General features: G+C 38.3%; 1 pseudogene; it reads right to left on the reverse strand.

The window, feature by feature from the left end:
- Positions 1-1,342: 1,342 nt before the first annotated feature.
- Positions 1,343-15,069, reverse strand: part of LOC123511609 — a 23,299-nt pseudogene continuing 9,572 nt past the window's right edge.

Genomic DNA, 15,069 nt, shown 5'->3' on the forward strand with positions numbered 1-15,069 from the left:
AGGAGGAAGAGAAGAGGATTATGAGGAAGTAGAGGAAGAGAAGAAAAAAAATGATGAGGAGAAGGAAGAAAATGAGGAGGAAAAGAAGGAAGATAATTGTGACACGGAGGATGAAGATAAGAGAAGAAAGAGGAGGAGAAAGAAGAGGAGGAAGATAATGATGATTTCTATCCATTTCTCCTATTCAAGACATACGATCTCTCCTCCTCCTCCTCCTCCTCCTCCTCTATGACCTCCCTGTGACCTGTTACAAGACACCTGACCTCAAATGACCTTCGATAATCTCCGTGTCAAATAAAGGCGGTCAGCGAAGTGTCCGTTTTATTGGTCTGTTGATGTGTTAAGCCTGCCTCTCTCTCTCTCTCTCTCTCTCTCTCTCTCCATTTATACATACGTTATTTCCATACCTAACTTTCTGAGAGAGAGAGAGAGAGAGAGAGAGAGAGAGAGAGAGAGAGAGAGAGAGAGAGAGAGAGAGAGGAACTTAAAACACACACACACACACACACACACACACACACACACACACACACACACACACACACACACACACACACATCTGTCCAAACAGAGGGGAGTTTTCAGTTCTTTCCTTCTCTTCTCCCTTTCATTTCTCTCCTCCTCCTCCTCGTGTCCATTCCTCACCTGAGCGGTAAACACATCTGACACACCTGACCTTACACCTGCAGGTCACTTAGCTCATTAGCACCAACACACACACACACACACACACACACACACACACACACACACACACACACACACACACACACACACAGGGTAAGAGATAAGGGAGTAAAGAAAAGAGAGAGAGAGAGAGAGAGAGAGAGAGAGAGAGAGAGAGAGAGAGAGAGAGAGAGAGAGAGAATTATGTGTGGTCATCAACGCTAATGTCATCAAATCTCTCTCTCTCTCTCTCTCTCTCTCTCTCTCTCTCTCTCTCTCTCTCTCAATATCAACTCATCTTCTTATCTCCCTTATACTTCTCTCTAGTCTTACTTTTCTTCATCTAATTCCTTTCGTCTCCCTCTCCTCTCCTTTATCTTCTTTTTACTTTTATCTCCCTCCCCTTCCGTAATAACCCTCTACTCCATTAAACTCTCCTTCATTGCACTGCCCTTCATCTTTCATTCTTCATCTCCCCGCTTCTAGTCTTCATTACCTACCTCTAAATATCCTGATCTCCCTTTAATTCCCCTCTGGTAACATCTACCTCCCCTCATCTATCCCCCCTTTCATCATCTAACATCCCCCATAATCCCACCCACTCACCCATCTTACTTTCCGGCTAATCTCTCCAGCACAACCTTATCTCCTTCACTTGGCTGTCACGGGAAAGACACTACCTCGCTCCAGCCCCCTTCCCTCCTGACGCAGACATGTACACCTGCACCGCTTGCCCCTCCACTCCTCTGGCGTCAGTCTCGCCCTTGGCTACACTCAGGGGCGCTCTCAAGGCCATCTGCCCCATGATAGTGACCCCGCGTCCCCTCACCTCAGCTGCTAGTGCCTCTGCTGTTTGTGGTGATTCGTGGAAGTGCTGTGTGAAAGAAAGGACAGCTAGGAAGGGGAGTAAATAATGTTCTTTTCCTTAGGTGTGGGATATGAAAAAGAGGATTGTGTAACTTGTGTTTCTCTAGTGATTCGTGGAAGTAGTGCAGGGAACTTGTGAAGGGTGAAGGAGCTGGTGTGAAGGAACTTAAAAAGGATGGAAGAGAAATAAGTAATGTGGTTTTCTTTCTCTAAGTGTGGGATATGAAAAAAGAGGATGGTGTAACTTGTGTTTCTCTAGTGATTCGTGGAAGTAGTGCAGGGAACTTGTGAAGGGTAGTGTGAAGAAACTTAAGAAGGGTAGAGAAGTATAAGTACTGTTCATCTTTCTTTCTCTAAGTGTGGAATATAGACAAGAGGATGGTGTAACTTATGTTTCTCTAGTGATTCGTGGAAGTAGTGCAAGGAACTTGTGAAGGGTAGTGTGAAGGAACTTAGAAGGGTAAAGGAGAAATAAGTAATGTTCCTTTCTTTCTCTAGATGTGGGATATAAAAAAAAAAAGATGATGATGTAACTAGCGTTTCTTTACTGATTCGTGGAAGTATACAGTGCAGGCGTGAAGGAGCTTGTGAAGGTTACTGTGAAGGAACTTAGAACGACAGAGGTGGTAAGTAAAGGGCAAGTGGCAAAAAGGAAGTTATGAAGTGGTAGCGTGAATTGGAACTTAGGAAGGGTAGAAGTAGCAAGCAAAGAGGAAAGTGTTAGAAAGAAAGTTTTGAAGGATAGTGTGGAGGAGCTTAAGAGACAATTTAGATAGTAAGTAATGGGCAAGTGGTAGAAAGGAAGTAAGTTACGAGGGGTATGGATTGAAGGAGTGGTAGTACAAGAAGGGAGTTAATTAAGAAGGAAGGTCGAGTGGTTATGTGTTGGATATGAAAGGGATTAAATGCAGGAAGGTGTCTATAGGTGGAGGTATGAGATTGATAAGAGGAGAGATGAGGCCTCCGAAGATAACTGCATGGAGAGAATGAAGAAGTGGAGAAGGATGAATAAAAAAAGTGAAAAATGGATAAAATTAAGAGTGACAAAGGGAAAGGAAAAAAAAAACGAAGAAAAAAAAAAACGGCCGAACGAAGTAGAGAAACAAAAAAAAAAAAAGAAGGAGGAAGGAGTAAGGAAGAAAACAAATGAGGGAACCAAAAGAAAGTGAGAGAAAGAAAGAATAATAAATGAAAAAAATAGTTACCATTTCCTCTATAATGAAAAGGAAGAAGGAAAAGAAACTACATAATATGAGACGAAATAGAGTAAAGACTTGAAGGAGTGGATAAATACGTACGAGGAGGAAGGAAGTGGAGAGTTGAGAGGGAAGATTGGAGGAGGTGCAGGTGGAGGGAAGGAGCAAAGGGAGATTGAAAGAGACGAAGAGTGGAAGGGAGGAAGAAAGTGGAATTAAATGGAGAAAAGTCTTGGTTTTTCTTCATATTTACGAAGGAGGAAGTGAAGGATAGAGGAGGGATTAAAGGGGGAAGGGTGGAGAGTGAAGAGGTGGAAGGATAAAAAAAAAAAGTTAGAAAAAAAAGCTGTAAGGAACGAAGGGAATTTGGAAAGAGGAAAAAAAAACAGAAAAAAAAGGAATTCGGAAAAGAGGAATGCAGAAAAAAATGAATAATTAAGGAATAAAAGAAACTAACAAAAATTGAAAGCGGAAGATAAAAGGAAAAGAAAGTCAAACAGAAAAAAGAAAGAAACGAAAAGAAAAGTGGAAGATTAGAAAAAAAAGTAAGAGGAAAGGATTTATAAATTGAAAAAAAAAAAAAAGGTGAGGACAGGAACTGAGAGGAGAAAAAAAAACCGAATAGAAAAAAAAAATGCGAACAAGGAAATAATAAAGGAAGGGAAGAGAACAAGAGAATGGAAGAATGACAAAAATGAGAAAGAGAGGAATTGGGAAGAGGAAGATAAAACAGATCTCAAACAAAAAAGTCAATGAAAGGAATCTGGAAATAGGAAGAAAAAAGTTGTGAAAGAATTCATGAAGCAAAAAGAAAAAAAAAAATAGTGGGATGACAGGAAGGAAGGAGAAAGAACGAAGAAAAAAACCTGAGTAAAAAAAAAAAATGAAAATAAAAGAATGAAAACAGGAAGGGGAAACGAAAGCACACAGAGAGAATTAAGAAAGAACCAGAGAGAGAGAGAGAGAGAGAGAGAGAGAGAGAGAGAGAGAGAGAGAGAGAGAGAGAGAGAGAGAGAGAGAGAGAGAGAGAGAGAGAGATGTAACGAGGTAGGAGAATGCTTGCAAGAAAATAAGAAATAGAAAAATACTAAAACTACGAACTTAGAAGATGAGAAACAGAAAAAAAGAACAAAACGAAATAAAGAAGAAAAAAAAAAAAGAATTGGAAGATAATTAGAAGAGAAAACACACGAAGAAAAAAAAATATTGAGTCTACAAACTTTGAAATCAGAAGAATGAAAAAAAAGAAAATTATGAAAAAAGGACATAAAAGATGAGAGGAAAGGAAGAGTGGGAAAATAATCATACTCCCTCCCCCAAAAAAAAAAGGAAAAATAAAAAATAAAAAGAAATTGGATAGAATGAAATGAAGCAAAATAAAAAAAACAACCAAAACAAACTCAAATACCAAAATGAGAAAAGAAAAAAAATGAAAAGATAAAGAAGAAAAGAGAACATTCTGACTTTGTAAAGATGGAGGAGTAAAATAATAATGAAAAAAAAAGTAAAATGGTTTGAACGAATAAAGGAAAGAAAAGAAAAAGGAAGCAGCAAAATAATGACAAAAAGATAAAAAGAAGAAGAAAACGAGAAGAAAAAAAACACAGATTGGCTAGATGAAGAGAAAGACAAAGGAAGGAAGAATGAATAAAATAGAAACGCAAATTGAGAAAAAAAAGAAGCAGAATGGATAAAAAGGAGGGATAAGAGAAAGCGAAAGACGGTAAAAGAGAAAAGTAGCTAAAGAGAGAATGAATAAAGAGGAATAAAAGAAAAAAAGAGGAAGGATGAACAGAAGGATACGGAAGAGAAGGACAAGTGATGGATAAAGAGAAATAAAAGAAGAAAAAGAAGAAAGAAGAGAGAATTAAGGAAGAAAGCAAGAGAAAGATAAGAAAGAAAAATAAGAGCGAGGGAAGAGGGGAAAAATGAGGGAAGAAGTTGATTATAAGGAGGGAGGTTAGGGAGATGAGGGTTGGAGCTGAGAGGGCAAGAGAGAGCCAAGGTAGAGCCAAGGAAGAGCCAAGGGAGGAGGAAGGCAGGAAGAGCTTGACTATCTATGGTGACTTAGGGAGGAGAATTTAATCTCATCATAACCGGATAGAGTCTTGAGTGAGGGGAATTAGTGGAGATGAGAGGAGGCAGGCGAGTGGGTGAGAGGAAAGTGAGGAAGAGGGAGGAATCGCGGGGAGAGAGGAGAGACGTGGAGTAAGAATGTAGAAGGGAGGAGAAAAAGGAGGTAGAGAGAAGGCAATGGAAGGAATAATGTAAAAAGGAATGAAATATGGAGAGAAAGAAAAAAATAGGAATAAAGAAGGAAGAGTAGTAAATGCAGTTGAAGATAATAATAAACAATAATAATAATAACTTTTAAGGATAATGCAGAGAGAGAGAGAGAGAGAGAGAGAGAGAGAGAGAGAGAGAGAGAGAGAGAGAGAGAGAGAGAGAGAGAGAGAGAGGGGGGATAAGGATAAAGAATGAAGAGTAATGAAGGCAGCTGAGGAAAAGAATAAGGGAGATGCAAGGAAAACGAAGGTGGAAGTAGAGATAAAATACAAAGGAGATGAAAAAGAGGAAAAGAGGAACGAAAAGAAAAAAAAAGGAAACGGAAGAGGATGATTAAAGGAAAAAATGAAGAGGAAAAAAAGTGGAAGTAAGGAGTAACGAAGGAGTAAAAGAAAAGAAGTAAATGAGAAATAAAAAAAATGAGAAGAAAGAAGTGGGAGGAAAAGAAGAAACGAAAAGTAGGAAAGCAAAAGATAGAAAGATATACTCAAGGAAGAAGAAGAAGAAAAGAAGATGAGAAAGAAGAAGAGGAAGAAGAGGAGGAGGAGAATGAAAAACAAGATGAAGGATGACTAGACTGTGGTGATGGGGGAAGTGGTGGTTGTGGTGGTGGTGGTGGTGGTGGTGGTGGTGGTGGTGGTGGTGGTGGGTTAGGAAGGCAAAGGTCAGGCACGAGAATTGAGATAGAAAAAAGGAAGACAGAGAACAAAAAAAGAAAGGAAAAGAAAGGGACAGCTGTGTTTGGATTTACTGAGGAGGAGGAGGAGGAGGAGGAGGAGGAGGTGCAATGGTAGAGGTTAAGCAGGGACAGAGGGCAGTTGGGGCAGGGTAAGGGCAGGGCAGAAAAACAAAGAGACAGGGAAGGGGAAGAAAAAAAAAAAAAAAAGTTAATGCAAGGGATAGAACAGAGGACACAGCAACAGGGTAGGAGAGAGGGAGAGGGAGAGGGAGGGCAGGTGCATACACGACAGGTAAACAACAGGACAGGTAAATAAGTAAGCCATAACACGTGGTTGGGAAAGGGGTAAAAGGTTAAAAGGAACTTAAATAGATGGTACATAAATAGGTATATAAAAAAAGGACAAGGTGAGCCAGGATGGGTAAACAAGGATAGGTAAATAAGTGGGCCTAAACATGTGGGCGGGAAAGGAGTAAGAGCTTAGAAAAATAATAAAGAAAAGGAGGAGTATGAATAAAGTGAAGAAAAGGAAAAATATGACAATAGTAAAGATAAATTAAGGAGTCAAGGAGAGTAGAAGCTTAAAATTATACAAAAAAAAATGTAAAAAAGAAAAAAAACTACAAAACAGTGAATAAATGAAGGGTTAATTAACAAAAAAAAAAAAAACACAAAAATAAAGGAAAAAAAAAAGTCAAAACGAAAACGAAAGAAATAATAAAGTGAATAAATAAAAAGATTAGAAAAAATATAACAAATAAAAGCAAAAAAAAAAAACCAAGCTAAACAAAAGGGTTACTCAGAGACAGTACAACTAACAAGGTGGCGTCTGGGGAGGTGGGGGAGGGAGGAGGAGGAGGGGACAGGTAAAGGTGAGGTAGAGGACAGGTGAATAACTAAACTAGAACACGTGGCTGCAGTGGAAGGAAGGAAAGAACAGGGTCGTGAAAAATGAAGGTTAAATCCAGACAGGTAAAAAAAAGAGAAAGAGAGAGAGAGAGAGAGAGAGAGAGAGAGAGAGAGAGAGAGAGAGAGAGAGAGAGAGAGAGAGAGAGAGAGAGAGAGAGAGAGAGAGAGAGAAAGGGTCAAATAAAGGTAAGGTCACAGGTCTTAAACAAACTCGAACACGTGCATGTATAGTAAGAAATGAAAAAAAATAGAAAAAACGTGAAAATAAATGAAATAAAAGGAAATAACAGATGGATGAAGAAAAAAATACTAAATATAATACAAAAAAGTAGGGAAATAGAGAGAGAGAGAGAGAGAGAGAGAGAGAGAGAGAGAGAGAGAGAGAGAGAGAGAGAAATGGTGGATAAGGAAATAGAAAAAAAAAACTAAATACACCTCTTTCTTTCTTTTCTGTGAAGTAAATGATGATACATAACAAAAAAATAAAGGTGTGGAAGGGACGACACAATACAAATAGAAAAAGAAAAAGGCTGGGAAGGGAAATAGATGAAAGGGGGCGATGGTAAGGGAAGACAAGCGGAAATTGGGGAGAGGCAGAACAAAAGGAAAACAGGAGAGAGATAAAGGAAAGAAGATAAGAAAGATAGAGAGAAAGAAAGATATTAAAGGAAGGAAGATGGAAAGGAAGGTTGATAAGGGAGATAGAAGGATTAAAGACAGGAAGAAGGAACAGAGGAAGGGATAGAGAGAAAGGAATATGGGAGAGATAAAGAAAGGAAGAGAAGAAAGATAGAGAGAACGAGAGAGTGAAAGAAGGTTCATAAGAGAAAGACGACAGGAAAAATGATCAAAAAGACGAAAATAAAAGAAGCAAATAAAGGAAAAGGGAATGAAAAAACAGACCACCGTGGGAAAACAAAGAAATTAATAACTAAAATACGGAGAGAAGGAAGGAAAAAGGAAAAAGAAAAGAAAATACGAAAGCAAAACTATAAAAAAAATGATAGGAAACGAAAAGGAAAATAAAATAAAGAAAAAAGTAAGAGAAAAGTGAACGAAAAAGAAAGAAAACGAAAACAAAAGTGAAAAAGAAAGGAGCAAAAAAAGGAAATATCACAAAGGCAAAGAAAATAGTGAAATAAAAAAAAAACATCCTTTAATGAAAAGAAAAGAAAGGTGAAAAGTAAAAGTGAAAACAAACGAGGGAAAAAAGAAAAGCAAAACATCACCATTGCAAAAAAAAAAAAATAAATAAAAAAATAAATAAAAACAAGTAAAAAGTAAAAGCAAAAAAAAAAAAAAAAAAAAAAAAAAAAGGAAAAGTAAAACATCACCATAGCAAAAAAAAAAAAAAAAGAATAAATAAAAGAAAAGAAAAGAAAAATACGTACAAAACTTAGAAAAACAAGAAAAAAGGAAGGTAAAACAAAACACCAAGGCAAAGAAAATAAATAGAAAAGGAATAGAAAAAATGAAATAAAAAAAACACCATAGCAAAAAATATGTAATTAAATAAAAAAACACTAAAAAATAAATTAAATCACATCCCTTAATGAAAAAAAAGAAAAAAAGAAATCAAAGGAAAGAAAAGAGAACAAATCAAAGAGAAAGAATCGAAGTCGGAGAAAGAATAGTTTTTTGGTTAGAAAGTTAGTATGAAGTTAGGAGGAAGTTTATCACGGAGCACAAAGTCACCAAAGTTACCGATGTGTTTACTGCCTGATCAACATGTTATTACTTGCTGCTATTCAATTACTAACGTGTGTGTGTGTGTGTGTGTGTGTGTGTGTGTGTGTGTGTGTGTGTGTGTGTGTGTGTGTGTGTGTGTGTGTCTAAAACAGCTGTCACGCTTCTAATATCAATTTCGACCCCAGAGAGAGAGAGAGAGAGAGAGAGAGAGAGAGAGAGAGAGAGAGAGAGAGAGAGAGAGAGAGAGAGCGCAGTCATCTGTTTTTAAGTGTCACGTGTCACTCCACTTCACACCATCGCCATCACCACCACGACGACCACCACCACCACCACCACCACCAAACCAAAGTGGGGATGAAGGGCGGGGGCGGAAGAGATTAGGAGGATGTGAAGAGCCGAGGGTCAGTGAGTCTGTGTGTGTGTGTGTGTGTGTGTGTGTGTGTGTGTGTGTGTGTGTGTTAATTAGTTCTCTGTATGTGTAATAGGATGAATTAGGGAAATGTGATGGGTATATGTGATTACTCTAATTACTTGTATATAATTGTAATACTATAATGTTCAATCAGTTATTATTAAGTTCATTTCAGAATACGTTTTTTTTTTTATATATAAGAGTTTCTTTTATTAGTTTTCTCAGTTGCAATATTGTTATAAATCGTACATATATTTTTCTCCTTTCTAATTATTCTATATATGGTTTATCTAGGCAGCTAAATTTATTATAGTGTTCAATTTATGCTTTGTGTTTGTCTGTTAATCCAAGTAAGGGCAAAATACAATAATCAGCATTCATTATTATCTCTCTCTCTCTCTCTCTCTCTCTCTCTCTCTCTCTCTCTCTCTCTCTCTCTCTCTCTCTCTCTCTTTGTCATATTACCACTAGTATTCTTTCTCTTCTCTCTTCTTTATTATCATTACCATTATTATCATTATTATTACTACCACCACCACCACTACTACTACTACTACTACTACTACTACTACCACTACTATCACTACTACTACTGCTATTATTATTACCTCACCGTCCTTCGCTTGTCATCTGTAAATATAGCAATACATGTCAAGCTGTTATGTGTCAATGCTAAAATTACCACGTCGCACTACACAACAAGCCAGCCACCCATCTTCCTGCTTCCCACCACCACCACCACCACCACCACTCTTGTTGCATTCCACCCGGTGTATGAGTGATGAGTGGAGGGAAGTAATGGCTGCAAGGAAGAGGAAGAGGAAGAGGAAGAGGAGGAGGAAGAGGAAGGAGGAGGAGGAAGAGGTAGAGGAAGAGGAAAAGGAGGAGGAAGAGGAAAAGGAGGAGGAAGAGGTAGAGGAAGAGAAAAAGGAGGAGGAAGAGGTAGAGGAAGAGAAAAGGAGGAGGAAGAGGCAGAAAGGGTAGAAAGGTTGTTTTGATATGCGACTTCTTCGTGTCATTATTTTTTCTTCCTTCTTTTTGAGTTTCTACTTTCTATTCTAGTTCTTTATTGGTTTATTTCGTAGTACAGAGTAATGTAGTTTCTCTTTAAATATGAAAATGAAAACACACACACACACACACACACACACACACACACACACACACACTTATTGTCCTAGAACTACACAAACCACTCTGACGTGTATGAACTTTGAATAAAAATACGACAGCCATTCATTATGATTTCGTCTTCCCCACAGGAGCGACGAAACTTAAAGAGGAAACACTGGGAAAAGAGAACACAAATAGTAAGACTGCTTGATGACATTTGAATAAACTTTAAAGACACACACGAGGAAAAAGAAACGTCTTATCAAACGTAACTTTCGTAATAAGATTTTTTCAGCTTCTTCAAACTCACTCGGAAAATATAAACGAGTGAATAAGGAAGGAGCGCCAAATGAAAAGTAAATGAATAAAGAAAAGAGGTAAATGAACTGATGGACAAGGAAAAATATAAACGAGTAAATGAAAAGTAGAAAGAATAACATCAAAAATTTCACCCACGAACGAATGAATAAGCAAACAGAGAATGATGAATTGATGGATAAGGAAAATAAAAAAAAATAGATAAAAAGGAAGAATACAAACACCCTCGAACTTAAGCAAATAATCAGGCAAAAAAAAAAAAAAAATAACGATGCACTAAAAACAAAAATAAATGATAAACAAAACAATCATAATGAAGAAAAAAAAACACGAAAAGTAGAAACACCATCAAAATCTTACAAACAAACACGTAAAACAAAAATAACAACGATACACTAAGAAAAACAAGCAAACCCAAAATAAAACAACATAACAACACTGCGAAAGACCCTTACAAATAACAATAACAATAACAACAACAAACAACAACCCCAAAAATATAACTAACGTAACCTAACCCTCGCAAATAACAACAACAACAACAACAACAACAACAACAACAACAACAACAACGAAGTAAAACCATGAACAGGCCGGCGATCGCTCCAATATGCAGATGACCAATATGCAAATTAATGAGTCGAGTGAATAATTACACGGCGATAATTTCACCTGACGCATGAATGAGGCATTAAATGAATAGGGCAGCATAGTGGCGGTGGTTTGCCGTCCATGTTTGCTGGGACTCGTGCAGCTCCAGGGCGTGTAAAAATGCAGGTAAAGGAAGGAAGGAAGGAAGGAAGGATGGGAAAGAAGGAAGGAAGGAAGGAGGAGGATAAGAAAAGAGAAAAAGGAATAGAGAAAGGAAGGAAGGAAGGTAAGATAAGGGGAGGAAAGAGATGGAGGACAGGAGGACGCGTGTAAAAGTGCAGGTAAAGGAAGGAAGGAAAAGAAAAAGGAATAGAGAAAGGAAGGAAGATGGAGGACAGGAGGACGCGTGTAAAAGTGCAGGTAAAGGAAGGAAGGAAAAGAAAAAGGAATAGAGAAAGGAAGGAAGATAAGGGGAGGAAAGGGATGGATGACAGGAGGAGACGTGTAAAAGTGCAGGTAAAGGAAGGAAGGAAGGAAGAGGAAAAGAGGAGGAAGGAAGAGTAAGATAAGAAGAGAGAAGAAGGAAGGGAGAAAGGAAGGAAAGAAGGGATTATAACGGGAGGAAAGGAAAGGAAGACAGTAAGCGAGGGAAGAAAGGAAGGAAGAGAAGGAACTGAGGAAGGAAGAGTAGGATAAGGAGAGACGAAGGAAGGGAGAAAGGAAGGAAAGAAGGCAAGATAACGGGAGGAAAGGAAGTGAGGAAAGGAAGAAGAGTAAGGTTAGAGAATAGGAAGAGTAGGGTAAGACGAAGAGGAGAATAGAAGAATAGGGGGAAAAGGAAGGAAGAAAGGAAGGAAAATGAAAAAAAACAATATCAGAAGGAAGGAAGAAGAGAAGAGAGAACAGGAAGAGAAGGAGAGAAAAGTAGAATTAAGAAGATAAAGAAATGAAGGAATGAATGAAGGAAGGAAAACCACAAAAATAAAAGGGAAAATGGAAGAAGGGTAAGATAAAGAAATGGATAAATGGATGAATGGATAGTGAACGAATGAATTAATAGAACAAAAGAAGAATGAAATATGCAAATAGATGAGTAAATGAAGAGGGAAGTGAATGAATAAGTCGGGATATTAGTAGATGAATAAATTAATAACCAGATTAGCGAATGAATTAACAGATGAGAAGATTGATACACCAATATGTAAACAGACGAGTGAATTAAATAAACGAATGAAAAATAAGTAAAAAGACAGAAATAGAAATAAAAGAGTAAATACAAAAGAGATAAAGAAATTAATTGAATAAACGAATGAAGAATAAATAAAAGAGTAGAAATATAAATAAAAGTAAATATAGATACAAAAAAAAAAAAGGTAGAAGAAGAAATAAGAGTAAAGACAAGAAAACAAAAGAAATAAAAAAGAAAAGAATAACAGTAAAAACACATACAAAAGAAAGAATTAGGTAAAATAGAAGTAAGAAGAGAGAGACAAGATACGAAAGAAAGAAAAAAATAGAAGAAATAAGAGCAAAAGACAAGAATACAAACAAACAAAAGGGTAGGAGGAGAGATAAGAGGATACAAACACAAAAGGGTACAAACACAAAAACCAAATAGTTTGCATAATACGTGACAAAAAGTAACGTAACCAATCAACGAGGCGTGACTTTTAAACACCTGACCCAACTCACCTTCAGCAGTGACGGGCTGCCAAGGAGGAGGTTCTCAAAGTAAAGAGAGAGAGAGAGAGAGAGAGAGAGAGAGAGAGAGAGAGAGAGAGAGAGAGAGATAGAGATAGAGAGAGAGAGAGAGAGAGAAAGGTCCACAGGTGATCCGGTTATAGGTCTACCTGTCCCTAAGGTGTTAATTAAAGGTGCCATTTGTAGCCAATATCCTCCCTCTCTCTCTCTCTCTCTCTCTCTCTCTCTCTCTCTCTCTCTCTCTCTCTCATCTATCGTTACTTTTCAGTTTCTCTCCCACATATATATATAAATATTTTTTTTCTTCTTTGTTATCCGAGAGACACTTTTTAGGCCTTCCTAACCTTTGTCTAAGCCGCCACCGTCACTACCACCACCACCACCACCGGCTTATTTTTTCCCCCTTTCCTTTCCTTTCTGTCCCAACGCCAAGGCCTAATTTCTTCCTTGCCAGATATAATGACAAAAAATCACAGGAGGGAAAAAAAAGGAAAGAAAAGAAAACTCAACAATAAGCCGGCCGTGAAATGTGTTCCTTTCAAGGCGCCGACGAGGAAAAAAATGAAAAGAAAAAAAAAAAAAGAAAAATGGGAACGAAAGATTTGAGAAGAGGACCACATTGTTCATTTATTAAGAAATAAAAAATAGAGAAAACATTTTTATTTTCTACTTTTAAAACGAGAAAAAAACGATTATTATCACATTTTTTTTCCTTTACACTGACAAAACCAGAGAGAGAGAGAGAGAGAGAGAGAGAGAGAGAGAGAGAGAGAGAGAGAGAGAGAGAGAGAGAGAGAGAGAGAGAGAGAGAGAGAGAAGGGGGGGGAAGGGAACCGTCATCCATTTTCAGAAACTGGAAGATAAACGACCTCTCAGGTGAAGTGATTAACGGGAAGCACACCTGCCCCACCTGGCCACGTGTGCCGCCTAATTACCCGTAGGCCTAAGCACTGGGAGGAGGAGGAGAAGGAAGAACGGTTACTTCTAATGTAAGTTTCGAATCATTCTCTCTCTCTCTCTCTCTCATACGGATACACATTTCTCCATTTTTTTTCATTTCCTTCTCTCCTTCCCTCCTTCCACCCCAATTTACGTAATCTTCCATTTCTCCTCCACTTCACTGGCTCTCCTTCTCACTACACTATTGCCGTCTCTTCTTAACCCCTCTTATGTCTTTTTCCTCCATTCCCTTCTCCTTCCCCTTAACTCACTTTCTTGCACCTTTTCCCCTCCTTCCTTCCTTCCTCCCTCCTCCTTCTTCTTCTTTCGCTCTTCATTTATCTCCATTTCTTAACTCGTTTTTCCTTCTTTCCCTTCCTTTACTCTCCCTTTTGCTCTATTTCACTTTCTTTACGCACCTTCCCCTTTCGCACAACACTAAATCACTCTTGAACGTAAATATCCGATACCTTTCTATTTTTCCTCTCACAACCTTCATTCTAAGGCGTGTACTCTGAGACTCTTCGCTCTCTCTTTCTCTCGACTATTTTGAAAGGCCACAGACATTATTAGCCGGGTTCTGAAGACCGTTTCTGCTGTTTATAATGTAGACCTCTTGTTAATCTATCAATATAACCCTAAGTACACTCTGAATCCCTTCAATACTGGGACACATTTTTACCTTGAGATTTGTGTACGATTAGACCATTTTATTGACATTAGGAAAGGTCCATGGAGGGGCAGAAGATCAATGGCTAGAGTCTTCACTATTTTAATCCCACATAAGATTCTGAAGCTGTACAAAGTCATCAAATAGTGAGCAGAACGAATATGGAAACGCGTTATGGTAGTAAAGGGGGTTAATAAAACACGTGTAGCTTTTTTTTTTTCTTTACTGAGTTTTTTGCAAGTAGTGGAGGGGAGACGAGGAAGCATTTCAGAACGACACTCCACACATACTTGATCTCCCTCTACATGCCTCGCCGTCGCCTCTCTGTCCACACACCTACACCTCTTACAAATCTTTCCTTTCATCTACAGTCCTACACCCTTCCTCTCGACCTCTCATGCACCCTCACCTATACACAAGACAATGAAAAAAACACCTTACGTCTTACATCCACCTCCTTAGCCCAACGTCACTACAGCTTCACAATCATGATGAAAAGAACACACACATCCTGGTTTGCCAATATCACAGTTAAGGTCACTACCACTAGCTAATGTGCTGCAATACTCTCTTGTGGATTTTGTAAGCACTACTAGATATTGATTCAGCCTTTCTTTCCTCATTCCGTAGATACTGAATAAACTGGTCTTAATTCTCTTCCTCCTCCTTTTCCACTTCTAGCCTCACCACTACTATCTCTTACTCTTTTCTTCTCCTCATCTAGCCTCACTACTACTATCTCCTCCTTTTTCTCCTTTTCTTCCTCCTCCTCTTCCTTCTAATTAACCGCTACGATCTCCTTCTCCTTCTTCTACAACGTACTTCTCATCTAGCATCATCCTGACTATCTCCTTCTCCTCCAACTTCTTCTCTTCTCCTTCTCCTCCTTCTTCTTCTTCTCCTCCTCCTCCTCAACCACCACAAGGTAACGTGTTATGATACATTCTTATACATCTTCTTAAGCCTCACTAGTTATTAATACAACTACGAACCACCACCTCAACCACCACCACCACCACCAGCACCTCCTCCT

This window comes from Portunus trituberculatus, chromosome 31 (genome assembly GCF_017591435.1).
Source record: "Portunus trituberculatus isolate SZX2019 chromosome 31, ASM1759143v1, whole genome shotgun sequence".
NCBI classification, from domain to species: domain Eukaryota; kingdom Metazoa; phylum Arthropoda; class Malacostraca; order Decapoda; family Portunidae; genus Portunus; species Portunus trituberculatus.